We start from the raw sequence: 9,792 nt of genomic DNA, 5'->3' as shown, positions 1-9,792 counted from the left end.
CCCTCTGCCAATTTTGCTATTTTTATGTACTTTTGTTAGAAAAATATCAAAGTTGATTTGAAGTTGACATTTCAAATTTTAATCCTATCTGTATTAACCTGTTTCATGCACTCAATCTCTAAACTGGAAACACTGTAAATAGAAAACTAACCCTCCAGTTCAGCTGTGCACCCAAAGCATCAAAATGCGTGACTTATGTTACCCATCATCTCGAGATAAATAATTTACGTATGTATAATTTTACACTTATGTTATATATTGCTTTTGTTTCTTTATTTGTTTTTGTTTTTGTTGTTTTGTTTTGTTTTGTTTGAGACAGGGTTTTTCTGTGTTGCTCTGGCTGTTTTGGAATTCATTTCATAGACCAGGCTGGCCTTGAACTCAAAGAGATCCACCTGCCTCTGCCTNCNNAGTGCTGGGATTAGAAGTGTGTGCCACCATACCTGGGCTAATCTTCTAATTTCAATTACAATGTGGTTAAAGAATGGTCAGCAGTTAGGAGGATTGGTTGCTATTTCAGAGGCCCCAGATTTGGTTCCCAACATCCATATCAAACTGCTCTCAAATATCTGAATTCTAGGTGCAAGGGGCTTGATATCCTCTTCTGGTCTATGCAGACACCAGAGCACATGTGATATACATTCACACACACATTTTCTCTGTCTGTCTCTGCCTCTGTCTGTCTCTGTCTGTCTCTGTCTGTCTCTGTCTGTCTCTGTCTGTCTATGTCTCTGTCTCTCTCTCTCTCTCTCTCTCACTCACATACACACAAAACAAAAACACGTCTTTTAAAAAATAAAATAAAATTAAAGAAAATTATGAACTCCGTAGGGGCAAAGGCATCCTCAGAATGGAACCTGAATGGAAGCAGCTGCTTAGAGAGGCACAGTAAATTGAATTTTGCCAGCTCAGAGATTAGCTCCAGCATCTACATTATGCACAGTAACTTTTCTGCTTCATTAGTTTCTCAGATATTTACTGAGATCCTACCATATGTTGAGTAACCTTCCAAGGGTTAATTTACAAAGTAAACTGAATAGATTCTTTTCGCAAATGGTATAGTATGGTTAAATTTCTGTATTGTTCCCTTTTTGAGTTAAATGTGGGTTTAAAAAAAAAAAACAACCACACACACACACACACACACACACACACACGAAATAAATGCATTTCAATAAACATGGTGTCCATGCAAACTGGTTTTCTGTCTGATGGTCTTTAACATTGGCACTCTTTGGTCATCTCTAATCCGTTTATTCTCAACAGCATAGAATGTATGACATTAGCAAACTATTATTTACTTTGCATCTCTCCATAAACAATGCTCCTTAGTCCACAGCAACAGTGGACTAAGGACGCTTAAGGACTTCCTTAAAACCTCCTGATGGCAGCCCCTGGCAGACACAGCAGGGCGGCCTTGTGGAATCTCTTGGCTTTCTAACCTGAGCCAGGCACTAGGACCGCCCAGACACTGTCTGCTGGAGCGCTTCTCACCCTGTCAGAAGGACTGAGCCGGTTTAGCTGTTACACAAGAAGAGAGCAGCCGGCGCCAAGGCTCCGACTGCCTCCCTTTTGCAGAGGAGAAGGTATAGATGAGCTATTTATCACTCAGCTTTTGTACAATGTCCGCGTGCCTCCAGTGTTCACATAATCGGATGCTCTGCCAGCTGTCCAGCTCTAATGGCTTACTCTGTTATTTTATGTTAATTCCCACAGCGGACCGCAAGCCACGGTGCTGTAAAGAAATGGGCTAGCTATTCCCCGAGAGGCTGTGATCTGGAAGCATTTGGAGGTGTAAGTACCTGGTCTCAGATCTCTAAGGCACTGGCTGTGCTGGGTTCCTTGCTTCTTTTCCTCCTCATTGAAGGAGCCAATGTGCGGTGCCATCTGCATGTTTCATTCATGAGGAGCAACAGAGGGTGACAGAAACCACAAGTGATGGGCCTGAAACTCCACTTTGGAGTGGCAGCGGTGTTCCTTTCCTGTACCTGTAGGCTTCAGGCTTGCTACAGAAGCTGGGTTTACACACAGTTTGAAGAGGGGAGTGGTTTTGCTCAGGGTTGAGGTTTTCGCTTACTGTTTTCAAAGCTTTCAGCATTCTTTTCTCATCACTGCTCTGGTGCAGGGTAGGCGTCTGCCTCTTCCTGATTCCTTTTTGTCTACAGCTCCTTACTCTTAGCATAAGGGTGGACTTTCAGAACGCTGGCGAGACACTCATGTCCCAGAGTACAGCCAGCATTAGCAGAGAAACCCACTTCGTCGATCACTCTATGGCACAGTTAGGAGGCCCATTGAAGAGGCCTCCCAAGGCCTCCTTAATGTTTTCAGGTTTTGGAAACTTTAAGACCTGGTTACATTGTTGGATATATTGGGTTATCCAGTAATCCATTTTTATGTGTGTGTGTGCTACCGATTGTAATATGTAGATCCATCCAGAAAGGTTTATCATATTAAGTTTGCTAATTATCAGTTCATGGTTGCAAGATAAACCTGGGGAAAGAAAATATCCAAGGCGCAATGCAAGACATGGTATTGTGAGTTCACTGACAGCAATTATTAAGGGATTTATAAAATCCTTTTAGCAGGCCAAGAAGTCTTGTATTAGCTGGGAGGTGGTGGCCTGCCTTTAATCTCAGCACTCAGGAGGCAGAGGCAGGCAAATCTCTGTGAGTTTGAGGCAAGCCTGGTCTACAGAGTTAGTTTCAAACCAGCCAACTTTACCCAGAGAAACCTTTGTGATGGCCATTCCTGGTTGTCAGCTTGATCCCATCTGATGTGAACTATAATCCAGAAATGGAGGGCACACTTGGGATCCAGTTCCTGAGGCTGGAAGATAAATTTCTGACCTGGATCTTGACATGGAGATCTTGAGTGTAGTGGCCATGAATAGCTTAGGCCCAGGCAAGGTAATACATGCCTTTAATTCCAGGAGACTGAGCCAAGCAGATTTCTGAGTTCAAGGTCAGCCTGGGAAAAAGCAAGTTTTAGATCCAAGCATGGTGGCACATACCTTTCATCTGAGCCACACCTTCTGCTGGAGGCCTACATAAGGACATTGGAAGAAGGAAGATTCATTCTTCGATCACTTGCACTTACTTGCCAGGACATCTGTTGGAACCTACTTCTACAGAAGGTCAACGGAAACAACTAGCCTCGTGCTACTGAACAACTACGAGATTCTTGGACTTCCCATCCACAGCTGTCTGTTGTTGGGTTAGTTAGACTACAGACTGTAAGTCAATACAATAAATTCAATTAATATACAGAGACAGTCCATAAGGTCTGTCACTCTTGAGAATGCTAGCTAAGACACCCTGTCTCAAAACAAACAAACAAACAAACAACAGAAAAGAAGTTTTTTGTTTGAAATGTATTTTATACATTGTATAATGTATAATAAATATATCTTACACATTGAAATATAATACATTAAAATGCCCTAAACGAAAACATGTTCAGTAATGAACCCTTGGATAATGTGCCTGTGGTTCTCCTAAAACTGTGATTGACAAGTAGAGGGGGCAGCTGGACTAGCACCTACGTTTTACTGCACTAATTCATACATTTTATGTTTTAAATATTGAGCTGTAATATATATAAATATAACATATTAGTTTAAATGAAGTTAGAAGTAGTTATATAAATTTGCAGTGTCCTTAGGATGCAATAACTATACCAAAAGAAAATATCAATATGCCTACATAATATTTCTTAAGCAGAGAAAATCATTTTCATTGTTGACTACTGAAGAAAGAAAAATCAGATTAGACACAGTAATTGCCTTTCGCTAATTTCAGAACCCAGGACCAATTTTAATTTTATGTTTCAGTTGTTGACATAACTGTGGTATATGTCTGTAAATGTTGTGTGAAATTTTGTACTTTTTTTTATATATAATCTTAAAATATTTTTAATCTACATGAGTTTAAACACTGCATAGTACCAAATGAGGTCTCAATAATCTCAACTATATTTATGATTATTTTATCAGCTGGAAAATCCTATTTTTCCTTTTTTTATTATTATTATTTTCTTTATTTACATTTCAAATGCTATCCCGAAAGTTCCCTATACCGCCCCCCCCCCTGCTCCCCTAACCACCCACTCCCACTACTTGGCCCAGGCATTCCCCTGTGCTGGGTCATATAAAGTTTACAAGACCAAGGGGCCTCTCTTCCCAATGATGGCCGATTAGGCCATCTTCTGCTACATATGCAGCTAGAGACTCGAGCTCAGGGGGTATTGGTTAGTTCATATTGTTCCACCTACAGGATTGCAGGCCCCTACAGCTCCTTGGGTACTTTCTCTAGCTCCTCNATTGGGGGCCCTGTGTTCCATCCAATAGCTTACTGTGAGCATCCACTTCTATTTTTGCCAGGCACTGGCATAGCCTCACAAGAGGCTGCTATATCAGGGTCCCTTCAGCAGAATCTTGCTGGCATGTGCATTAGTATCTGGGTTTGGTGGCTGATGATGGGATGGATTCCCGGATAGGGTAGTCTCTGGATAGTCCATCCTTTCATCTTAGCTCTAAATTTTGTCTCTGTACCTATATCCTTCCATGGGTATTTTGTTCCTTATTCTAAGGAGGAATGAAGTATCCACACAATGGTCATCCTTCTTGGTTTTCTTGTGTTTCGCAAAATGTATCTTGGGTATTCTAAGTTTCTGGGCTAATATCCGCTTATCAGTGAGTGCATATCTAGTGACTTCTTTTGTGATTGGGTTACCTCGCTAAGGATGATATCCTCCAGATACATCCATTTGCCCAAGAATTTCATAAATTCATTGTTTTTAATAGCTGAGTATTACTCCATTGTGTAAATGTACCACAGTTTCTGTATCCATTCCTCTATTGAGGGACATCTGGGTTCTTTCCAGCTTCTGGCTATTATAAATAAGGCTGCTATGAACATAGAGGAGCATGTGTCCTTATTACCAGTTGGAAGATCTTCTGGGTATATGCCCAGAAGAGGTATTGCTGGGTCCTCCGGTAGTACTATGTCCAATTTTCTGAGGAACCGCCAGACTGATTTCCAGAGTGGTTGTACAAGCTTGCAATCCCACCAGCAATGGAGGAGTGTTCCTCTTTCTCCACAACCTCGTCAGCATCTGGTGTCACCTGAATTTTTAATCTTAGCCATTCTGACTGGTGTGAGATGGAATCTCAGGGTTGTTTTGATTTGCATTTCCCTGATGACTAAGGATGTTGAACATTTTTTCAGATGTTTCTCAGCCATTCGGTATTCCTCAGTTGAGAATTCTTTGTTTAGCTCTGTACCCCATTTTTAATGGGGTTATTTGAATTTCTGGAGTCCAGCTTCCTGAGCTCTTTGTATATATTGGATATTAGTCCTCTATCAGATTTAGGATTGGTAAAAATCCTTTCCCAATTGTACTTTTTAAAAAGATTTATTATTTTATATGTGTGAGTACACTGTCAATACCTTCAGACACACGAGAAGATCCCATTACATCAGATCCCATTACAGATAGTTGTGAGCCACCATGTGGTTTCTGGGAATTGGACTCAGGACCTCTGGAAGTGCAGTCAGTGAGTGCTCTTAATAACTGAGCCTTCTCTCCAGCCCTTGACTTTCATGTTTGTGTGCTTAGCACATGTACTTTGCTTAGAAACAATGGAGCCCAGGATTAGTCATAGAAAACTGAAGTCAAACAGGGTCACCTTCTAATAGGAATCTGGTGATGGGAGGGGGCAGTGCTCATTGAATGGATACCGAATGACATTGTCAGAGGGGAGGGGCTGTCCTTCTGGATTCCTGCAGAATGAAAATCACAACTCAGACATGAATTTTTGAGGAGTGGTTGCCCTCCATAAACCACAACTGGATAAAATTGCATGTAACTTGATACTTTTCTTTTGAAAGCCAATTAAACTTTTTACTTGTTGAACAAAACACTGAATGGGAAGCCCCTGGGGGGCCTAGTAGGGCATCCCATTCACACTGGCAGAGTTACATGAACCCGGAAGGACAATGCTGACCTTTTTGTTGCAGTCTAACAGAAAGAGAAAGTTAATTACCTAGCTCTAAGAGCTGAGGTATTATCATTTCCAGAACTGATCATTTCTTATTTTTTTTCTTAAAAAAAGAAAGTTTGAGCAGTGCCTGGTGGCCTGCCTACACCTGTAATCCTAATACTTGGGAGGCCAAGCAGAAGGATTGCAGGAACACGTTTAGCCTGTACTGCAACAGGAGCTGCACAAGAAAACACTACTTCATAAACTAGATTCAGAGAGAAGAAGATAATGAATGTGAAGAAGAAGACTAAAGAGGAAGAGGAGGGTGCACTGTACAAACAGCAGAAAGCTTTTGAAAAACATGAAATCTGGCCCTTGAGTATAAAACCAATAAAAGTCTAAAATGTACACTATGAATTTATTGATAAACAGGCTAATCCAGAATATTGTTTTACTTCTTTCTTCCTTCTTCACATAACTATGTGGACATGGCTGTGACAATCAAATTCTCACTCAGGCTGAGGTCTTAGACCAAACAGAAAGAGGAGAGAGAACCTGTCCATCAGCATTCACCTTTCTCTGACCCTGCCTCTGAATAGAGTGGACCAGCTGCCCCATGCGTCATGTGGCTGTGACTTCCCGGCCAAGATGCACTGTATCTTTAAACTGTGGACTGAGCCATGACCCTCCTTCCCAAGCTGCCTTTGCCAAGTCTTTTGCTACAACAATGAGAAAAACAACTAATATATATTCCTTCCAGCCGTTGGAAAGAGACAACCCTGCTTGGGAATCTTCATACAATACAACCAATCAAAATGCAGAGCTGTGGAGCTAAATGGATAACTGTACCATACAACTACTGCACCTAAGGCTCAGAGAACATAGAGGAAGAGGGGTAGAGACATTCTAATGGCAGCAGAATGGGGCTCTGTGAATCTGCATCTCTGAGGAATGGCAGCAGCTACAGACATAGACTCACTGATGACTGCCTAAACATGAGCTGAACAGGGACCATAGATGGGGAGAGTGGGTGAAGCCTCAACCCTACACAAAGTCCTACAGGCAGCTAATGAATGCTGAGACTCATCAATTGGTTACCGAATACCAAATGGTTATTCCCCCCAGACATATACATATGTGTAACATTATACAAACTGAGCAGGATGCATTTACTAGAATCTCAAAGAAATTAAAAAGGCTGCATTCACATGGATTTTTCTGGTCTTCTATAAAACCATAAACACTGCGATTGACCAGTGTTAATTATGGTGCTATTTTTCCAGGGAACAGTGCACTGAAAGGAACAAACCTAGCATGTTAGACTCATAGCCCATGGCTAAACTATATATACTTGTACTGAGCTCTGCCTATTAAACACGATGAGAGATTCGATATGAGTAAGCCTGGAACATCACAAAGTGCAGAACAGAGTTCAGATTCACGTTGAAGGAAGTCCATAGATGAAGAGAGTAGCTCATTGGATACTGGGGCCGTTTCCATGTGAACTCTTGGGATCGTGTCATCTCCTCACTGTACACAGTAAAATGTGGGCATGTACACAAGTAACCACATTTACATATGCAACCAACTGGGTAAGTTAATTTTTCACTTTTTTTTTTTTCATACACCACATTTTGGTCACATTATTTCTCCTCCCAACTCATTCTGGATTTTACCACTCTCTACCCACCCCAAATCATATTATTTTAGAGTTAGTTTTTAAACAGTAAATTATGATGTCATGATTCAAACTTTTCTCTTCCATCAACTCTAAGTGACCCAGTTAAGCACAGGAGCAGACAGTTTAGAAATGTCATCTCGCTGAAAAATGAATTGGGATGGAATATGCTAGACACAGACAAAGCTGTTTTATCAAAAAAGTCACAAAATAAAATTAAAATTCTGAGTTGAAAAAGACTGGCATAGAAAAGAGGAATGGTGTGTGTGTGTGTGTGTGTGTGTGTGTGTGTGTGTGTGTGTGGCACGCACACATGTGCGCACACACATGTGTGCACATGCCGTTATGAACACAGGATTCTGAAGGCGACAGTCATTGATAAATTAATAAATTCTGATTAAAACCCGTACAGAACTATAAAAGTTCTATATCCTGTGGGGATGTAGGGTGTGATAAAGCAAAGTGTTCTGAGCAACAATTTAACTGATGGGAGAGGCAGAACAAAACTAATGGGAGAGGCAGAACAACAATTTATATTTAAATTTCTAAGACTTTTTCCAACTTCATTTAAGATCTACCTGCAGTCAGGAAAGCTGACACTTGTGTGTTTTAGAAATGTAGCTTCATCTATTTGGTTGTCTTCTTCTCCTTCTCATTCTCCTTCTCTGTCTCCTTCTCCTTCTCCTCCTCCTCCTCTTCCTCCTCCTCCTCCTTCTCCTTCTCCCTCTTCTTCTTCCTCCTCAGTTTCTTCCTTTATAATAGTACCTATTAGAATTGAATTTTATGATAATTAGCAATTGCCGTTTCTTTGACCATTTGTGGATACTTCATTCCTCCTTAGAATAAGGAACATAACTCTCATGAAAGGTTATAGGTACAGAGACAAATTTTTAAAAATAATCATGGGTTTATTTGTATTTTAAATACAAACATGCGAGGTGTGGAAAGAAGAATGTATTCTGGAAACCCACTATTTTCATATACAATAAGATCTGAAAAATAGCAGTTATTGATGAGTATTTTAAAAGTTGAATAAGGGCTGGAGAAATGGCTCGATAGGTTGAAGTTCTTTTTGCTTTTCTAGAGGACTCAAGTTCTGTTCCCAGCATCCACATCAGGTGGCTCACAACTGCCTGTACCAGGGGGTCTGACTCATCTCTTCTTGCCTGCGCAGGCACCTGCCCTCACACTCACATGCACACACACACACACACACACACATGCACACATGTGCACACACATAAACATCTTTATCATTTAAAATAACAAAGGTGTGTTAAAATGTTGAATAATAAAAACATGACATTAAGAACGTGCTAAAAAATTGAATTAAATAATTTACAGATAATTATTGATAGGTATTCGATAGAAAAAATTCTTAGTTATATATCACCTTTCAGTGGCATGCATCTAGTCAGGTTAGTAATTCTTTTTCATATATATTTAAGCACATATTCAGCTCTATCTATTTGAAATACCAAAAAAATTTATGATCATGTCATAATAATTATGATTTCTTTCAAAAGGCATAAGTAGAACTTTAGTTTACTTGTAACTGATAAATGTCATAAATAATAACATCAAAATCATAAAATATTCCCAAATTAACTCATATCAATATTTTGCCATGAAGATATAGGCAGAATATAGAAGAACTTTGCTGTTAGTAGACCCTGAATGCAATCTTGAATATATTTGCTCTTTAGTAGACGAACTTTACAAAATTTAAATTTAATTTTCAAATTACGATTTTACTACTGAGATGTACAAAAATGTGGGAGATTTTTATTTCTTAGTTAAGAACTGAATATCAGAATTAATAAGAATTATAAAAAAAATATACCAATCGAGAGAATACAGTTGTTGGGTTTTTTTTTTTTTTTTTTTTTTTTTGGATGCTTTTTGATAACATATCCAAAACTTCTTGCTGTTTGAAAAGTCATGACATATGTGCAAACACTTCATGGTTTGAACCCTCATGAAACTCAGGATGAATGGTCAATACAAGTGACTGCTGGAAACAGTGTGTGCTTAGGCGAGTGAGCCAGGGGTCCAGGAAGTAGATGGTGTTAAGTTCCCACTCACTTGGTGAAGGACACATCATGATTCTGTGCTTTGGTTGGGCTCTGCATGC

At 39.9% G+C, this 9,792-nt stretch overlaps 1 protein-coding gene across 1 annotated transcript in view; it reads left to right on the top strand.

Annotated features, from left to right (window-relative positions):
* The first annotated feature begins 1,529 nt into the window (after positions 1-1,529).
* Positions 1,530-9,792, top strand: part of Rab27b (RAB27B, member RAS oncogene family) — a 153,686-nt gene continuing 145,423 nt past the window's right edge. The window contains exons 1-2 of the mRNA XM_029546982.1: positions 1,530-1,586; positions 1,717-1,794. The gene's annotated coding sequence lies outside the window, so the exon portion shown is untranslated. The remainder of the gene's footprint in view (positions 1,587-1,716; positions 1,795-9,792) is intronic.

This window comes from Mus pahari, chromosome 15 (assembly GCF_900095145.1).
Source record: "Mus pahari chromosome 15, PAHARI_EIJ_v1.1, whole genome shotgun sequence".
Classification (NCBI taxonomy): domain Eukaryota; kingdom Metazoa; phylum Chordata; class Mammalia; order Rodentia; family Muridae; genus Mus; species Mus pahari.
The sequence above is the reverse complement of the archived record's forward strand: the minus strand, read 5'-3'. Positions and strand labels throughout refer to the sequence as shown.